This window comes from Bufo gargarizans, chromosome 2 (genome assembly GCF_014858855.1).
Source record: "Bufo gargarizans isolate SCDJY-AF-19 chromosome 2, ASM1485885v1, whole genome shotgun sequence".
Classification (NCBI taxonomy): Eukaryota; Metazoa; Chordata; class Amphibia; order Anura; family Bufonidae; genus Bufo; species Bufo gargarizans.
The window spans coordinates 334,449,459-334,469,289 of NC_058081.1; the positions used below are offsets into that span (position 1 = coordinate 334,449,459).

The 19,831-nt window shown below is 43.8% G+C and overlaps 1 pseudogene; it reads right to left on the minus strand.

Annotated features, from left to right (window-relative positions):
* LOC122925882 overlaps positions 1 to 19,831 on the minus strand; it is a 2,558,103-nt pseudogene that overhangs the window by 2,009,145 nt on the left and 529,127 nt on the right.

A 19,831-nucleotide genomic window follows, 5' to 3' on the forward strand; every position in this document is an offset into this window, starting at 1 on the left:
GTGTTCAGATGGAAACAAATTACGAATATTCTTCATTACAAATATATAGCACTATATTCTAAATATTCACGAATAGGGATGAGCGAACTCGAACTGTATAGTTCGGGTTCGTACCGAATTTTGGGGTGTCCGTGACACGGACCCGAACCCGGACATTTTCGTAAAAGTCCGGGTTCGGGTTCGGTGTTCGTCGCTTTCTTGGCGCTTTTGTGACGCTTTCTTGGCGCTTTTTGAAAGGCTGCTAAGCAGCCAATCAACAAGCGTCATACTACTTGCCCCAAGAGGCCATCACAGCCATGCCTACTATTGGCATGGCTGTGATTGGCCAGAGCACCATGTGACCCAGCCTCTATTTAAGCTGGAGTCACATAGCGCCGCCCGTCACTCTGCTCTGATTAGCGTAGGGAGAGGTTGCGGCTGCGACAGTAGGGCGAGATTAGGCAGATTAACTCCTCCAAAGGACTTGATTAACTGATCGATCTGCAGCTGTGGATCATTGAGCTGCTGATCCTCAATTGCTCACTGTTTTTAGGCTGCCCAGACCGTTTGTCAGTCACATTTTTCTGGGGTGATCGGCGGCCATTTTGTGTCTTGTGGTGCGCAAGCACAAGCTGCGACCAAGTGCATTTAACCCTCAATGGTGTGGTTGTTTTTTGGCTAAAGCCTACATCAGGGTGAAGCTGTCACACCAAGTGCATTTAACCCTCAGTAGTGTGGTTGGTCAAGCTATCACACCAAGTGCATTTAACCAGCAATAGTCTGTTCATTTTTTGGCCATATACTAAATCAGGGGCAAGCTGCGCCCGTCACCAAGTGCATTTAACCCTCAGTAGTGTGGTTGGTCAAGCTGTGACACCAAGTGCATTTAACCAGCAATAGTCTGTTCATTTTTTGGCCATATACTACATCAGGGGCAAGCTGCGCCCATCACCAAGTGCATTTAACCAGCAATAGTGTGGTTATTTTTTGGCCATATCCCAGTCTAATTCTGTCACTAAATCCATACCGGTCACCCAGCGCCTAAATACTAGGCCTCAAATTTATATCCCGCTAAATCTCTCGTTACCGCTGTCCTGTTGTGGCTGGGAAAGTTATTTAGTGTCCGTCAAAGCACATTTTTTGTTCTGGGTTGAAATACAATTCCCAATTTAGCAATTTAAAAATTTAGTGGTTTCTGCTGTATCAGAGCTATTTGAAATCTATCCCTAAAAGGGTATATAATATTCAAGGTGCACATAGGGTCATTCAGAATAACTTCACACACCCGCTACTGTGCATTTCCAAGTCTAATTCTGTCACTAAACCCATACCTGTCACCCAGCGCCTAAATACTAGGCCTCAAATTTATATCCAGCTAAATCTGTCCTTAGTGCTGTAGCTGGGCGAGTTATTTAGTGTCCGTTCAAGCACATTTCTTGTTCTGGGTTGAAATACAATTCCCAATTTAGCAATTTCATAATTTAGTGGTTTCTGCTATATCAGAGCTATTTGAAATCTATCCCTAAAAGGGTATATAATATTCAAGGTGCACATTGGGTCATTCAGAATAACTTCACACACACCCGCTACTGTGTATTTCCAAGTCTAATTCTGTCACTAAACCCATACCTGTCACCCAGCGCCTAAATACTAGGCCTCAAATTTATATCCTGCTAAATCTCTCGTTAGTGCTGTAGCTGGGCGAGTTATTTAGTGTCCGTTCAAGCACATTTCTTGTTCTGGGTTGAAATACAATTCCCAATTTAGCAATTTCATAATTTAGTGGTTTCTGCTATATCAGAGCTATTTGAAATCTATCCCTAAAAGGGTATATAATATTCAAGGTGCACATTGGGTCATTCAGAATAACTTCACACACACCCGCTACTGTGTATTTCCAAGTCTAATTCTGTCACTAAACCCATACCTGTCACCCAGCGCCTAAATACTAGGCCTCAAATTTATATCCTGCTAAATCTCTCGTTAGTGCTGTAGCTGGGCGAGTTATTTAGTGTCCGTTCAAGCACATTTCTTGTTCTGGGTTGAAATACAATTCCCAATTTAGCAATTTCATAATTTAGTGGTTTCTGCTATATCAGAGCTATTTGAAATCTATCCCTAAAAGGGTATATAATATTCAAGGTGCACATTGGGTCATTCAGAATAACTTCACACACACCCGCTACTGTGTATTTCCAAGTCTAATTCTGTCACTAAACCCATACCTGTCACCCAGCGCCTAAATACTAGGCCTCAAATTTATATCCTGCTAAATCTCTCGTTAGTGCTGTAGCTGGGCGAGTTATTTAGTGTCCGTTCAAGCACATTTCTTGTTCTGGGTTGAAATACAATTCCCAATTTAGCAATTTCATAATTTAGTGGTTTCTGCTATATCAGAGCTATTTGAAATCTATCCCTAAAAGGGTATATAATATTCAAGGTGCACATTGGGTCATTCAGAATAACTTCACACACACCCGCTACTGTGTATTTCCAAGTCTAATTCTGTCACTAAACCCATACCTGTCACCCAGCGCCTAAATACTAGGCCTCAAATTTATATCCTGCTAAATCTCTCGTTAGTGCTGTAGCTGGGCGAGTTATTTAGTGTCCGTTCAAGCACATTTCTTGTTCTGGGTTGAAATACAATTCCCAATTTAGCAATTTCATAATTTAGTGGTTTCTGCTATATCAGAGCTATTTGAAATCTATCCCTAAAAGGGTATATAATATTCAAGGTGCACATTGGGTCATTCAGAATAACTTCACACACACCCGCTACTGTGTATTTCCAAGTCTAATTCTGTCACTAAACCCATACCTGTCACCCAGCGCCTAAATACTAGGCCTCAAATTTATATCCTGCTAAATCTCTCGTTAGTGCTGTAGCTGGGCGAGTTATTTAGTGTCCGTTCAAGCACATTTCTTGTTCTGGGTTGAAATACAATTCCCAATTTAGCAATTTCATAATTTAGTGGTTTCTGCTATATCAGAGCTATTTGAAATCTATCCCTAAAAGGGTATATAATATTCAAGGTGCACATTGGGTCATTCAGAATAACTTCACACACACCCGCTACTGTGTATTTCCAAGTCTAATTCTGTCACTAAACCCATACCTGTCACCCAGCGCCTAAATACTAGGCCTCAAATTTATATCCAGCTAAATCTGTCCTTAGTGCTGTAGCTGGGCGAGTTATTTAGTGTCCGTTCAAGCACATTTCTTGTTCTGGGTTGAAATACAATTCCCAATTTAGCAATTTCATAATTTAGTGGTTTCTGCTATATCAGAGCTATTTGAAATCTATCCCTAAAAGGGTATATAATATTCAAGGTGCACATTGGGTCATTCAGAATAACTTCACACACACCCGCTACTGTGTATTTCCAAGTCTAATTCTGTCACTAAACCCATACCTGTCACCCAGCGCCTAAATACTAGGCCTCAATTTTATATCCTGCTAAATCTCTCGTTAGTGCTGTAGCTGGGCGAGTTATTTAGTGTCCGTTCAAGCACATTTCTTGTTCTGGGTTGAAATACAATTCCCAATTTAGCAATTTCATAATTTAGTGGTTTCTGCTATATCAGAGCTATTTGAAATCTATCCCTAAAAGGGTATATAATATTCAAGGTGCACATTGGGTCATTCAGAATAACTTCACACACACCCGCTACTGTGTATTTCCAAGTCTAATTCTGTCACTAAACCCATACCTGTCACCCAGCGCCTAAATACTAGGCCTCAAATTTATATCCAGCTAAATCTGTCCTTAGTGCTGTAGCTGGGCGAGTTATTTAGTGTCCGTTCAAGCACATTTCTTGTTCTGGGTTGAAATACAATTCCCAATTTAGCAATTTCATAATTTAGTGGTTTCTGCTATATCAGAGCTATTTGAAATCTATCCCTAAAAGGGTATATAATATTCAAGGTGCACATTGGGTCATTCAGAATAACTTCACACACACCCGCTACTGTGTATTTCCAAGTCTAATTCTGTCACTAAACCCATACCTGTCACCCAGCGCCTAAATACTAGGCCTCAAATTTATATCCTGCTAAATCTCTCGTTAGTGCTGTAGCTGGGCGAGTTATTTAGTGTCCGTTCAAGCACATTTCTTGTTCTGGGTTGAAATACAATTCCCAATTTAGCAATTTCATAATTTAGTGGTTTCTGCTATATCAGAGCTATTTGAAATCTATCCCTAAAAGGGTATATAATATTCAAGGTGCACATTGGGTCATTCAGAATAACTTCACACACACACGCTTCTGTGCATTTCCAAGTCTAATTCTGTCACTAAATCCATACCGGTCACCCAGCGCCTAAATACTAGGCCTCAAATTTATATCCCGCTGAATTTGAATACAATACATTGGGCCAAATAATATATTTGTTGTTGTGGTGAACCATAACAATGAGAAAAACATCTAGTAAGGGACGCGGACGTGGACATGGTCGTGGTGGTGTTAGTGGACCCTCTGGTGCTGGGAGAGGACGTGGCCGTTCTGCCACATCCACACGTCCTAGTGTACCAACTACCTCAGGTCCCAGTAGCCGCCAGAATTTACAGCGATATATGGTGGGGCCCAATGCCGTTCTAAGGATGGTAAGGCCTGAGCAGGTACAGGCATTAGTCAATTGGGTGGCCGACAGTGGATCCAGCACGTTCACATTATCTCCCACCCAGTCTTCTGCAGAAAGCGCACAGATGGCGCCTGAAAACCAACCCCATCAGTCTGTCACATCACCCCCATGCATACCAGGGAAACTGTCTCAGCCTCAAGTTATGCAGCAGTCTCTTATGCTGTTTGAAGACTCCGCTGGCAGGGTTTCCCAAGGGCATCCACCTAGCCCTTCCCCAGCGGTGAAAGACATAGAATGCACTGACGCACAACCACTTATGTTTCCTGATGATGAGGACATGGGAATACCACCTCAGCATGTCTCTGATGATGACGAAACACAGGTGCCAACTGCTGCGTCTTTCTGCAGTGTGCAGACTGAACAGGAGGTCAGGGATCAAGACTGGGTGGAAGACGATGCAGGGGACGATGAGGTCCTAGACCCCACATGGAATGAAGGTCGTGCCACTGACTTTCACAGTTCGGAGGAAGAGGCAGTGGTGAGACCGAGCCAACAGCGTAGCAAAAGAGGGAGCAGTGGGCAAAAGCAGAACACCCGCCGCCAAGAGACTCCGCCTGCTACTGACCGCCGCCATCTGGGACCGAGCACCCCAAAGGCAGCTTCAAGGAGTTCCCTGGCATGGCACTTCTTCAAACAATGTGCTGACGACAAGACCCGAGTGGTTTGCACGCTGTGCCATCAGAGCCTGAAGCGAGGCATTAACGTTCTGAACCTGAGCACAACCTGCATGACCAGGCACCTGCATGCAAAGCATGAACTGCAGTGGAGTAAACACCTTAAAACCAAGGAAGTCACTCAGGCTCCCCCTGCTACCTCTTCTGCTGCTGCCGCCTCGGCCTATTCTGCTGCTGCCGCCTCGGCCTCTTCCTCCGCCTCTGGAGGAACGTTGGCACCTGCCGCCCAGCAAACAGGGGATGTACCACCAACACCACCACCACCACCTCCGTCACCAAGCGTCTCAACCATGTCACACGCCAGCGTTCAGCTCTCCATCTCACAAACATTTGATAGAAAGCGTAAATTCCCACCTAGCCACCCTCGATCCCTGGCCCTGAATGCCAGCATTTCTAAACTACTGGCCTATGAAATGCTGTCATTTAGGCTGGTGGACACAGACAGCTTCAAACAGCTCATGTCGCTTGCTGTCCCACAGTATGTTGTTCCCAGCCGGCACTACTTCTCCAAGAGAGCCGTGCCTTCCCTGCACAACCAAGTATCCCATAAAATCAAGTGTGCACTGCGCAACGCCATCTGTAGCAAGGTCCACCTAACCACAGATACGTGGACCAGTAAGCACGGCAAGGGACGCTATATCTCCCTAACTGCACACTGGGTAAATGTAGTGGCAGCTGGGCCCCAGGCGGAGAGCTGTTTGGCGCACGTCCTTCCGCCGCCAAGGATCGCAGGGCAACATTCTTTGCCTCCTGTTGCCACCTCCTCCTTCTCGGCTTCCTCCTCCTCTTCTTCCACCTGCTCATCCAGTCAGCCACACACCTTCACCACCAACTTCAGCACAGCCCGGGGTAAACGTCAGCAGGCCATTCTGAAACTCATATGTTTGGGGGACAGGCCCCACACCGCACAGGAGTTGTGGCGGGGTATTGAACAACAGACCGACGAGTGGTTGCTGCCGGTGAGCCTCAAGCCCGGCCTGGTGGTGTGTGATAATGGGCGAAATCTCGTTGCAGCTCTGGGACTAGCCAATTTGACGCACATCCCTTGCTTGGCGCATGTGCTGAATTTGGTGGTGCAGAAGTTCATTCACAACTACCCCGACATGTCAGAGCTGCTGCATAAAGTGCGGGCCGTCTGTTCGCGCTTCCGGCGTTCACATCCTGCTGCTGCTCGCCTGTCTGCGCTACAGCGTAACTTCGGCCTTCCCGCTCACCGCCTCATATGCGACGTGCCCACCAGGTGGAACTCCACCTTGCACATGCTGGACAGACTGTGCGAGCAGCAGCAGGCCATAGTGGAGTTTCAGCTGCAGCACGGGTCAGTCGCACTACAGAACAGCACCACTTCACCACCAATGACTGGGCCTCCATGCGAGACCTGTGTGCCCTGTTGCGCTGTTTCGAGTACTCCACCAACATGGCCAGTGGCGATGACACCGTTATCAGCGTTACAATACCACTTCTATGTCTCCTTGAGAAAACACTTAGGGCGATGATGGAAGAGGAGGTGGCCCAGGAGGAGGAGGAGGAGGAGGAGGAAGAGGGGTCATTTTTAGCACTTTCAGGCCAGTCTCTTCGAAGTGACTCAGAGGGAGGTTTTTGGCAACAGCAGAGGCCAGGTACAAATGTGGCCAGCCAGGGCCCACTACTGGAGGACGAGGAGGACGAGGATGAGGAGGAGGTGGAGGAGGATGAGGATGAAGCATGGTCACAGCGGGGTGGCACCCAACGCAGCTCGGGTCCATCACTGGTGCGTGGCTGGGGGGAAAGGCAGGACGATGACGATACGCCTCCCACAGAGGACAGCTTGTCCTTACCCCTGGGCAGCCTGGCACACATGAGCGACTACATGCTGCAGTGCCTGCGCAACGACAGCAGAGTTGCCCACATTTTAACCTGTGCGGACTACTGGGTTGCCACCCTGCTGGATCCACGCTACAAAGACAATGTGCCCACCTTACTTCCTGCACTGGAGCGTGATAGGAAGATGCGCGAGTACAAGCGCACGTTGGTAGACGCGCTACTGAGAGCATTCCCAAATGTCACAGGGGAACAAGTGGAAGCCCAAGGCCAAGGCAGAGGAGGAGCAAGAGGTCGCCAAGGCAGCTGTGTCACGGCCAGCTCCTCTGAGGGCAGGGTTAGCATGGCAGAGATGTGGAAAACTTTTGTCAACACGCCACAGCTAACTGCACCACCACCTGATACGCAACGTGTTAGCAGGAGGCAACATTTCACTAACATGGTGGAACAGTACGTGTGCACACCCCTCCACGTACTGACTGATGGTTCGGCCCCATTCAACTTCTGGGTCTCTAAATTGTCCACGTGGCCAGAGCTAGCCTTTTATGCCTTGGAGGTGCTGGCCTGCCCGGCAGCCAGCGTTTTGTCTGAACGTGTATTCAGCACGGCAGGGGGCGTCATTACAGACAAACGCAGCCGCCTGTCTACAGCCAATGTGGACAAGCTGACGTTCATAAAAATGAACCAGGCATGGATCCCACAGGACCTGTCCGTCCCTTGTCCAGATTAGACATTAACTACCTCCCCATAACCATATATTATTGGACTCCAGGGCACTTCCTCATTCAATCCTATTTTTATTTTCATTTTACCATTATATTGCGAGGCTACCCAAAGTTGAATGAACCTCTCCTCTGCCTGTGTGCTAGGCCTAAATATATGCCAATGGACTGTTGCAGTGGTGGCTGACATGAAGCCTGATTCTCTGCTATGACATGCAGACTAATTCTCTGCTGACATGAAGCCAGATTGTCTGTTACGGGACCTCTCTCCTCTGCCTGGGTGCTGGGCCTAAATTTATGACAATGGACTGTTGCAGTGGTGGCTGACGTGAAGCCTGATTCTCTGCTATGACATGCAGACTGATTCTCTGCTGTCATGAAGCCAGATTGTCTGTTACGGGACCTCTCTGCTCTGCCTGTGTGCTAGGCCTAAATATATGCCAATGGACTGTTGCAGTGGTGGCTGACGTGAAGCCTCATTCTCTGCTATGACATGCAGACTGATTCTCTGCTGACATGAAGCCAGATTCTCTGTTACGGGACCTCTCTCCTCTGCCTGTGTGTGTGCTGGGCCTAAATATATGCCAATGGACTGTTGCAGTGGTGGCTGACGTGAAGCCTCATTCTCTGCTATGACATGCAGACTGATTCTCTGCTGACATGAAGCCAGATTCTCTGTTACGGGACCTCTCTCCTCTGCCTGTGTGCTAGGCCTAAATATATGCCAATGGACTGTTGCAGTGGTGGCTGACGTGAAGCCTCATTCTCTGCTATGACATGCAGACTGATTCTCTGCTGACATGAAGACAGATTCTCTGTTACGGGACCTCCCTCCTCTGCCTGGGTGCTGGGCCTAAATATATGCCAATGGACTGTTGCAGTGGTGGCTGACGTGAAGCCTCATTCTCTGCTATGACATGCAGACTAATTCTCTGCTGACATGAAGACAGATTCTCTGTTACGGGACCTCTCTCCTCTGCCTGTGTGTGTGCTGGGCCTAAATATATGCCAATGGACTGTTGCAGTGGTGGCTGACGTGAAGCCTCATTCTCTGCTATGACATGCAGACTAATTCTCTGCTGACATGAAGCCAGATTGTCTGTTACGGGACCTCTCTCCTCTGCCTGGGTGCTGGGCCTAAATTTATGACAATGGACTGTTGCAGTGGTGGCTGACGTGAAGCCTGATTCTCTGCTATGACATGCAGACTGATTCTCTGCTGACATGAAGCCAGATCCTCTGTTACGGGACCTCTCTCCTCTGCCTGTGTGTGTGCTGGGCCTAAATATATGCCAATGGACTGTTGCAGTGGTGGCTGACGTGAAGCCTCATTCTCTGCTATGACATGCAGACTGATTCTCTGCTGACATGAAGCCAGATTCTCTGTTACGGGACCTCTCTCCTCTGCCTGTGTGTGTGCTGGGCCTAAATATATGCCAATGGACTGTTGCAGTGGTGGCTGACGTGAAGCCTCATTCTCTGCTATGACATGCAGACTAATTCTCTGCTGACATGAAGACAGATTCTCTGTTACGGGACCTCCCTCCTCTGCCTGGGTGCTGGGCCTAAATATATGCCAATGGACTGTTGCAGTGGTGGCTGACGTGAAGCCTCATTCTCTGCTATGACATGCAGACTAATTCTCTGCTGACATGAAGACAGATTCTCTGTTACGGGACCTCTCTCCTCTGCCTGGGTGCCGGGGCCTAAATATCTGAGAATGGACTGTTCCAGTGGTGGTTTCAAAGGAAAGGACCGGCACTTCGCTGATGTAGATCACAATGTAGATTTATTCAGTCACATATTCAAAATGGCATAGTGACGAGTTTCAGCACAGATGTGCTTTCATCAGACTGCATAAAACATCTTACACTCCAGCTATTTATACATAAATGAAACACAAAGGAACTGACATCATCAAAGAAGCTCCGCCTCCCTCGTTAAATAAAATTCGCATATCAAATAATCGCAATGAAAAATTCGCATTGAAAAATTCGCAATTGAAAATTCGCAACTGAAAATTCGCAATTGAAAATTGAAAATTCGCAATTGAAAATTCGCAACTGAAAATTCGCAACTGAAAATTCGCAATTGAAAATTCGCAAAAAACATATCCACTCTATACTGGCGAAGATTTTCAGTCACATAGTCCATTCTTGCAGTGATTAATCACGCTGAAGAAAAAAAGAAATATATTTATCAGATTGCATAAGGCCGAATGCCTTATAGGAAGCAGGACACATTGTACTCACGATTGAGGCCCCTGGGCTCCATTGTCTGAAGACGATGGATCCAGTAAGCCTCCCTTTTCAATAACAATTTATTTCTGTCACCCCCTCGACGGGGTAATGATACACCTTCAATAATCTGATACCTCAACTGCGAGATGTTGTGTTTTTTATCATAAAAATGAAGGGGTATTGGGAGTAATAAATTCTGTTTACGGATAGTAGATTTGTGTTTACTTAGTCTGTCCTTCATTCTCATTGAGGTTTCCCCCACATATAGTAATCCACATGGACATTTAAGAATGTAAACCACAAATCTACTATCACAAGTGAACGTGCCCCTTATTGGAATATTTTCACCTGAGTGAGGGTGGGAGAAACATGAACCCTTTATAACACTGGAACAATTGACACAGTTTAAACAAGGAAAAGTGCCCCGTCTAGGTGTAGATAAAGTACTCTGTCCTCTTTCTATTTTATTACTTCCCACATCCGCCCGGACTATTTTATCCCTAATATTTTCTGCCCGTTTATAGCATATCATGGGTGGCCTCTGGAACTCTCCTATCCGTGGATAGGACTTAGATAATATGTGCCAATGTTGATTAACAATAGTCCTAAGGCGCTGGGACCAGGGATGGTATTTAATCACTAAGGGGATCCTTGTTTCTTTCTTAGTTCTATCTGGTGGTGTAATCTCAGCTTTATTACGCTGTATTTTCAATAGATCAGGGGGGTAGCCTCGCTCTCTAAATTTATTGGTCATATCGTCTAATCTTGTTTGACACATATCCCTATCACTAACGATCCGTCTAACCCTCTGGTATTGCCGCCCTGCTTCTTACTAGAATTGTTCCAGTGGTGGGTGACGGGAAGCCAGATTCTCTGCTATGGAACCTCTCTCCAATTGATTTTGGTTAATTTTTATTTATTTAATTTTTATTTTAATTCATTTCCCTATCCACATTTGTTTGCAGGGGATTTACCTACATGTTGCTGCCTTTTGCAGCCCTCTAGCTCTTTCCTGGGCTGTTTTACAGCCTTTTTAGTGCCGAAAAGTTCGGGTCCCCATTGACTTCAATGGGGTTCGGGACGAAGTTCGGATCGGGTTCGGATCCCGAACCCGAACATTTCCGGGATGTTCGGCCGAACTTCTCGAACCCGAACATCCAGGTGTTCGCTCAACTCTATTCACGAATTCTTGAAGTGCCGATATTCGAGATTAAAATTCGCTATTCGAATATTCACGCTCAACACTAGTTAGATACAGCCCTAGAAGACCTCAGAGTGTCATACACGACTTTTCAAGACCACTGAGGCACTTTAGATTAGGACCAAATTTATTCAAACTAAGTATTTTGGCTAATTCAACTGAATTGGACCCAAATCGAAATTTTATAGCTATATACCCTTCTGGTCCATATCCAAATTCCTTGTTTATAAATAAGGGGGCAATCCCCATTTATATTTAATTGCACATTGTCCCATGATTCACCTCACTGTAGAACATGGGGGATGCTCCTCTGGAATAGAGAGATGTAGATCTGCCCATCCTTTAGGCCTAGTTTGTCCAGAATTCAATGTGTTAAAAATCTCACTCTCTCTTCTCCAAAAGAGCCCTGGTTTCTGTTTCCCCATCGTGCAATAAAATACCCTGGACTGCTTGAAGAGTCAGTATAAAGTTAGCCATGACAAATATACATATATTGTCTTGTACCTTTTTTGATTACACATTGTTTGATCATTATTGATCACTTATGAACCTAATAGTTATACTACTATACCGTATTACTATACCTATTGTGAATTGTCACTTTGTATTCAACTATTGCAAACTATGCATAATATGCTAACTTTATAACATTTGGTACTTTGTTGTGGTCTTTTTATGTTTGAAAAATCAAATTAAAGTAAGAAAAAAGTTTACCATTATTTGTGATAAAATCATTAATGTGGGATGCATTTATTAATACACAATGCTACTTATACTTTTTACTTACTTTACATATTTTATCTCTTTATTAGGTGCTGGAAGCATAAATTAGAAAAAATACTGGTACATTATTACCATTTCCTTTACTTGTCTGTGCAGTTGCTATATTATTGGAAAGTGCTAATGCATTTGTTAAACTGGCACAAAGTCTTACCTGATATATCTACTCGCTTTTCCATGAATCCATAAACAAACAATTCTAGATCACCTGCCAAGTTGTGTGACTTGCCCTATGTGGTTTTATCACACTAAGGCCTCTTTTGCACGAGCGAGATTTCCGCGCGGGTGCAATGCATGAGGTGAACGCATTGCACCCGCACTGAATCTGGACCCATTAATTTCTGTGGGGCTGTGCACATGAGCGGTGATTTTCACGCATCACTTTGCGTTACATGAAAATCGCAGCATGTTCTATATTGTGCGTTTTTCCCGCAACGCAGGCCCAAGCAAGTGTGGATGCGGTGCGATTTTCACGCATGGTTGCTAGAAGACGATCGGGATGGGGACCCGATCTTTATTATTTTCCCTTATAACATGGTTATAAGAGAAAATAATAGCATTCTGAATGCAGCAGAATGGGGGTTAAAAAATAAAAATAAAATTAACTCACCTTAATCCATTTGTTCGCGCAGCCGGCATCTCTTCTGTCTTCTTCTTTGAGGAATAGAACCTTTAATGAGGTCACTACGCTCATCACATGGTCCGTCACATGATCCATCACCATGGTAAAAAGATCATTAGATGAACCATGTGATGTGCGCAGTGGATTAAGGTGAGTTGAAAAATGTAGCCCTCTCCAGCCCTATTGTACTATGCATTCTGTATTCAGAATGCTATTATTTTCCCTTATAACCATGTTATAAGGGAAAATAATACAATCTACACAACCTTGAACCCAAACCTGAACTTCTGTTAAGAAGTTCGGGTCTGGGTACCACATTCAGTTTTTTTATCACGGGCGTGCAAAACACATTGCACCCGCACGATAAAAACTGAACAACGGAACGCAATTGCAGTCAAAACTGACTGCAATTGGGTACCTTCTCGTGTGTGTTTGCTGCAATGCATCCGGACCTTATCCATTGCAACGACATGGTAAAAGGGAACTCCTTTGTACACCCCAGAATAGGCAGGAAATACAGTATCAGGCAATTTTTCACATGCATTTCCTCGTATGTGATTTACATACTCCAATGTCCATGTGGACTTTTATATGTGGGCGAGACGACACAAGAAGTCAAAAAGAGACTGACACAGCATAAATCTAAAATTTGCAAACTTGCTTTGGACCTTCCCGTCCCTGAACACTTTTTCAAAGCTGGACATAACATCTCACAGCTGAAGTTTCAAATTATTGACGGGATCAGACAACCCCGATGAGGAGGGGATCGAGAGACTCTGTTGAAACGTCCGGAATTAAAATGGATACATAGACTAGACACCCTAGAACCCAGGGGTCTTAATAGAGACTTTAATTTGGGGGTCTTCACTTGATCTGTTGATCCTAGTGTCGCACCTCTGTACTCTGTGTATATGAGCATTCAAACACTATATCTTAAGTTTTGTGCCCAACATTTATGTTGCGTTAGGTTTGAATTGGTCATCGTGGTGTAAACACAGTTCACACATTGATTCTCCTTTTTACCTTGCAGATTGTTGTTCTCTGTGCATTTCCCCGCACTCTACGCTTGCCTCGGCCTGCCTTTTAGCTGACGGATCCTTGACGTTTCCCTACAGCTACAAGTTTTCCAGGGGGATCTGGTGCCCAAACACGAGGATACGGTAGGTGAGTACGTTAATTCCTGCCTAGAGAGGCTCAGCTTGAGTGTATGTATGTGTGGATACAAATTTGTCCCTACTGTTGGTTGTCATGAGCAACGATGGGACTTCTTTTTGTGTCCAGAAGAAAAGGCCCCAAAATAACATGACACATATCCAGTCCAGTAATATGGATAGGAGGTATGGTCAGGTTTCTGGGGCAAAATGAATGTGTACACAGGAACCTCATTTGGGTTTTTAACCAGCTTCTGCTGATTGTATCCCTGGAGGGACCATTTTCTATTGAATGGTTCTCTAGCGTATGAATGGGTGGATACATTTTTGATCCTGTGGTTGGTTGCTATGGGCAACGGAGGGTCGATTTATTGAATCCACAATTACTTAAAATAATTTAACACATGTCCAATCCGGGTCCAATCCGGTGATGTGAATAGCAGATGTGGTCAGTTTCCTGGGGCGGAATGTATGGGAACGTGGCTACCTCATGCGGGTGTACAACTGGCGGCTGCTGATTGTCACCGTGGAGATACCATGTTCTTGTGTATGGATTTTAAGCTACAGATTTATGGACTCCAGTAACTCAACAATGGCCTCTTTATAATGTGCGGCAGGTTTGACTGGTACTCTACCTACCAATATATGGTTATTGACTTTTGTAGCCCCGGGCGACAGATGAGACAGACCGCTTCCTCCGATTTGTATGGATGCGTCCCTGTTTCCCTAGTGACCGTAGCTGATAAGCTGGCTTTTAGACTGTACTGAGAGGAGGAATCTTCAGCCCTCCGTGTGGCAACAGCTGATGTCACAGCAAAGCCTTTTTTGTATTGGCTCCAATTCCCCTATGTCGATTTTTTTCCCTGGCTTTGGAGGCGGCAACTACTAATGTCATTGACGGCCCCTTTTTTTAATTGGCCGACGTTATGTATGGCCTCCGTTACCTAGTAGCTGCTAAGAGACTCTGACACATGCGCAATGGAGAGAAGGGGATGCCGGCGTCAGGCGAGGTACTGGGATCGGCGTGGAGTGCGGAGACATTACAGTGATCATCACTTTTATCACTTGGAGCGTTGTTGAGTTAAATCACTGTGATGATGTTGATATTCTTTTTGAACTACCCTGCATTTAAACTATGTAATCTGTAGACATAAGTATACTCCCACTTGGGAGGAAGGATTATACACACCCACCAATGTATCCACCCTCATACACTATATAAAGGCACTTTGTGATATGGGACTTCATTGCTTGATAAAAACCAACCGGTCGAAACATCGCTGTAACCTAGCTGTCTGAGTGAATAAATCACCATCCTTTCACCAACTACTGGCAAGTGCTGCGGATTATTTAAGTGTCTGGACCTTATCCGGACACGATCACGTGAAAGAGGCCTAAGTCTCACTAGTTTAAAAATCTTCTAATCACTTTGCCAAATACTTTCAGCAATAACTCTTACACTGCAGGGGGAGATTGCATAGCAGAGGCAAGACACTAATTTTTTGTATTAATAGAAACAATTGAGCTCTTTCCTCTTTATGTTTTAGATTTGCCCAAAAGCATGAATTTTTTTTTTGTTTTTGGATTTATTTGTATTTTTTGACTTCCAAATGGAGAAAGTGCTGTTTCCAGAGGTTTTTGTAATACATGTATTTATTCATGAACAGTCTGACTTATCCATAACATTTAATAATCTTTGAAAACAAGCTTAGACTTCAAGCTTACTCAATCCCCCAACCTAATTATTTCAGCAAAAGTATATTGTCTGTTCCAATTAAGATATAATTACACAGTCTAAGATATGTTTTTCTTTAAAACTTCCATGCTTGAATATAAAAAAAAAAAGTATAATTTCTGCACCTAGATAGTAGATAGAGTAATATAATACTGATTGTATATTCTGCAAACAGAAGTATTTAAATGTATTTCTTTTTATTGGTGTTCGGTTGTTATTATTTTTTGTCTCTTTTATTATTTCAAATTAAATCTCCTCATAAACTATTGTCTCAAGCCATCACCCTTCTAATAAATGCTGTCAAATTTCAAGTTGCAAATGAGAAGTGTGTTGATGAAAAGTAATACACTATCTGCAATATAAAATCTTCTAAGATTTCCTATGACATTATTCACACTTTTGTGGCCTTCAAAAGTTTTTGATTATTAATTTTACTTTGTAAAAACAATATATTTGAAGAGCTGTGATTTCTGAAGTATAATCAGCAGATCCATCATGTAGCAAAAAATACTATATATCAAGTATTCTTTATACTTACAGTAATAGATACTTTGTTAGCATTTCAATATTTTCATTAGAATTACAAGAAAGTTTGGATGCTGCATAAAATGTAAAGAAATATAAATAAAAAACGGAATTCAATGATTTTCAAATCTCATAGACCGATAGTCCTGGGTCCTTCTTCTTGGATTTTTGCTTCATGATGGGCCAAATGATTTCTATTGGTCAAACGTCTGGAATGCAGGCACCCAACACTCTTCTTCTACAAAGTCATACTGTTGTTATGGAGTCAGTATGTGGATTGGCATCATCTTGTTGAAATATGCAAGGGTTTCCTTGAAAGAGACAATGTCAGGACGGAAGCATATGTTGTTCTAAAACATCTATATACTGTTCAGCATTGATAGTTCCAGATATGTGAGCTGCCCACTCCTTAGGCACTAATGCAACTCCACTGAATGTCTTAGGTACACTTTAATAGAGCTAAGCAAAGAAAATTTGCTTGGCTGCCTGAGAGTCCTTGGTTGGGGTACAATTTTATCTTATGGAGAATGCCAATGAGTACCTATGAGTAATAAGCAAGTCAATGCTCCTCTATTCCTTTTTGATGGAACACTAATTTGAATATCTTTCTCATAAACTTAGAAGAACTTTGCCTGGCTTACAATACTTTTGCACACATACTATGCATACTAGGCACTCTTTGTAATTAGAAAGAATAACGCCCATACAATGCTTATATATTGCCACAAAACCCATAGTAGCATACTAGTCTTCTGTCTCTCACATTTTCTATCTCTCTCTTTCTCTATTGTCCCAGAGACTATTAGTCTTTTTGAAAAAAAAAAAAATTGTCAATATTTGTCATATCAGACCAAAAACTAATTTCAAGACATTTGCTAATCTCTAGTACAAATGCAATGTGGTGTACACCTACTGTATGTCTGTAAAAGTACACCAGAGGGTATGTTTTTTTTAAAATGTCATGCATCATAAATGAGACATAAAGGTATTCTAATCTGAAATCCTGACCACTCCTAAAATTGTCCAGGCTCACCAAATGTTGAAAAGTATAACAAAATTTCAGGTGGCCATCACTTACTACATATTTACACCATAAAACTGTCATAGCAGATTTGATAAATGACCCCATTAGAATCTACTAATGGATTGCTTCTATTAGTTTGATAATAGGGTAATGGGTATATATTCTACCCATATTTTTAGTTGTTTTGTAGATTTTTGGTAGAAGGTGATTTTAGTCAGTGATGAGCGGCAGGGGCAATATTCGAATTTGCGATATTTCGCAAATATTTGGTAGAATATTCGTCATATATTCGCAAATTCACGACTTCGAGATTATTTTCTTGATTGCGAAAAATCTGCAATGTGATATTTGCTTAATGCAAAGTACTGGTGTGGGTCACTATAGCTACATTTTTCAAGCTGCTAGAAGTTTACGAAGACTGGAGAAAATGGTTGGCACAGCAGAACATTACAATAGCTTTAAATGCAGATAGAGTGCTCCAATATATTCACGATTGCAAAATTGGCACTAATGAAGCAAATTTTTTGATGCAATACGTGCAACTTCACATTTTAACAGGTCTGACTACTTATTAGTGATTTGTGCACTAAGTATCGTTGTGAACTTGTGACATCACAGCACTATGTATGTATGTATCTATGTAGCCGCTACCACTTGCTACAGAGTGTCCGCCCCAGGATCCCACATGTGCACAGTTTTTTCACGAAGATGAAATAAAGCAGCAACATAATATCAACTTCGGTGAGTGCCGCGCATCTTTTTCTTACTTCTCTACATTGTTGCGACATACATACACACATGCAGCACTATATATGAAGCATGTATGTATGGACAGCAGAACCTATCAGCTACACTATATCACTATCTAACCTACAGTACAGACCAAAAGTTTGGACACACCTTCTCATTCAAAGAGTTTTCTTTATTTTCATGACTATGAAATTTGTAGATTCACACTGAAGGCATCAAAACTATGAATTAACACATATGGAATTATATACATAACAAAAAAGTGTGAAACAACTGAAAATATGTCATATTCTAGGTTCTTCAAAGTAGCCACCTTTTGCTTTGATTACTGCTTTGCACACTCTTGGCATTCTCTTGATGAGCTTCAAGAGGTAGTAGCCTGAAATGGTCTTCCAACAGTCTTGAAGGAGTTCCCAGAGATTCTTAGCACTTGTTGGCCCTTTTGCCTTCCAGCTCACCCCAAACTATTTCAATTGGGTTCAGGTCCAATGACTGTGGAGGTCAGGTCATCTGGCGCAGCACCCCATCACTCTCCTTCATGGTCAAATAGCCCTTACACAGCCTGGAGGTGTGTTTGGGGTCATTGTCATGTTTAAGAATAAATGATGGTCCAATTAAACGCAAACCGGATAAAATAGCATGCCGCTGCAAGATGCTGTGGTATCCATGCTGGTTCAGTATGCCTTCAATTTTGAATAAATCCCCAACAGTGTCACCAGCAAAGCACCCCCACACCATCACACCTCCTCTTCCATGCTTCACGGTGGGAACCAGGCATGTCCATCCGTTCACCTTTTCTGCGTCACACAAAGACACGGTGGTTGGAACCAAAGATCTCAAATTTGGACTCATCAGACCAAAGCACAGATTTCCACTGGTCTAATGTCCATTCCTTGTGTTTTTTAGCCCAAACAAGTCTCTTCTGCTTGTTGCCTGTCCTTAGCAGTGGTTTTCTAGCAGATATTCTACCATGAAGACCTGATTCACACAGTCTCCTCTTAACAGTTGTTCTAGAGATGTGTCTGCTGCTAGAACTCTGTGTGGCATTGACCTGGTCTCTAATCTGAGCTGCTGTTAACTTGCGATTTCTGAGGCTGGTGACTCGGATGAACTTATCCTCCACAGCAGAGGTGACTCTTGGTCTTCCTTTCTTGGGCCAGTCCGCATGTGAGCCAGTCTCTTTGTAGCGCTTGATGGTTTTTGTGACTGTACTTGGGGACACTTTCAAAGTTTTCCCAATTTTTTGGACATTTTTTAAAGTAATGATGGCCACTCGTTTTTCTTTACTTAGCTGCTTTTTTCTTGCCATAATACAAATTCTAACAGTCTATTCAGTAGGACGATCAGCTGTGTATCCACCTGACTTCTCCACATGCTGCAGTGTCTCCGCAATGAATGCCAAATTGCCCACATTCTAACGTGTGCTGATTACTGGGTGGCCACGCTGCTCGATTCCCGTTACAAGGACAACATACCATCGATAATTCCGTCACTGGAGCTTAATCATAAGATGCGCGAGTTCAAGCACACGCTGGTAGACACGCTGCTGGTGGCATTCCCACCTGACATCGGGGGCACAGTGGAAGCACTAGGCGAAGGCAGTGGAGGAGGTATAGGTCGCCAACGCAGCTGGGGCACCGCCAGCACCTCAGAAGGCAGGGTTAGCATGGCTGAAATGTGGAAAAGCTTTGTCAGCACGCCACAACAACCAGCACCACCAGCTGATATGGATCATCTTGTCAGGAGGCAGCATTTCACCAACATGGTGGAGCAGTATGTGTGCACATGCCTACACGTACTGAATGACGGGTGTGCCCTCTTCAACTTGGGTCTCCAAATTGGGCACATGGCCTGAGCTTTCCCTTTACGCCTTGGAGGTGCTGGCCTGCCCTGCAGCCAGTGTATTATCTGAACGTGTGTTTAGCATGGCAGGGGGCATTATCACAGACAAGCGCAGCCGTCTGTCCACAGCCAATGTGGA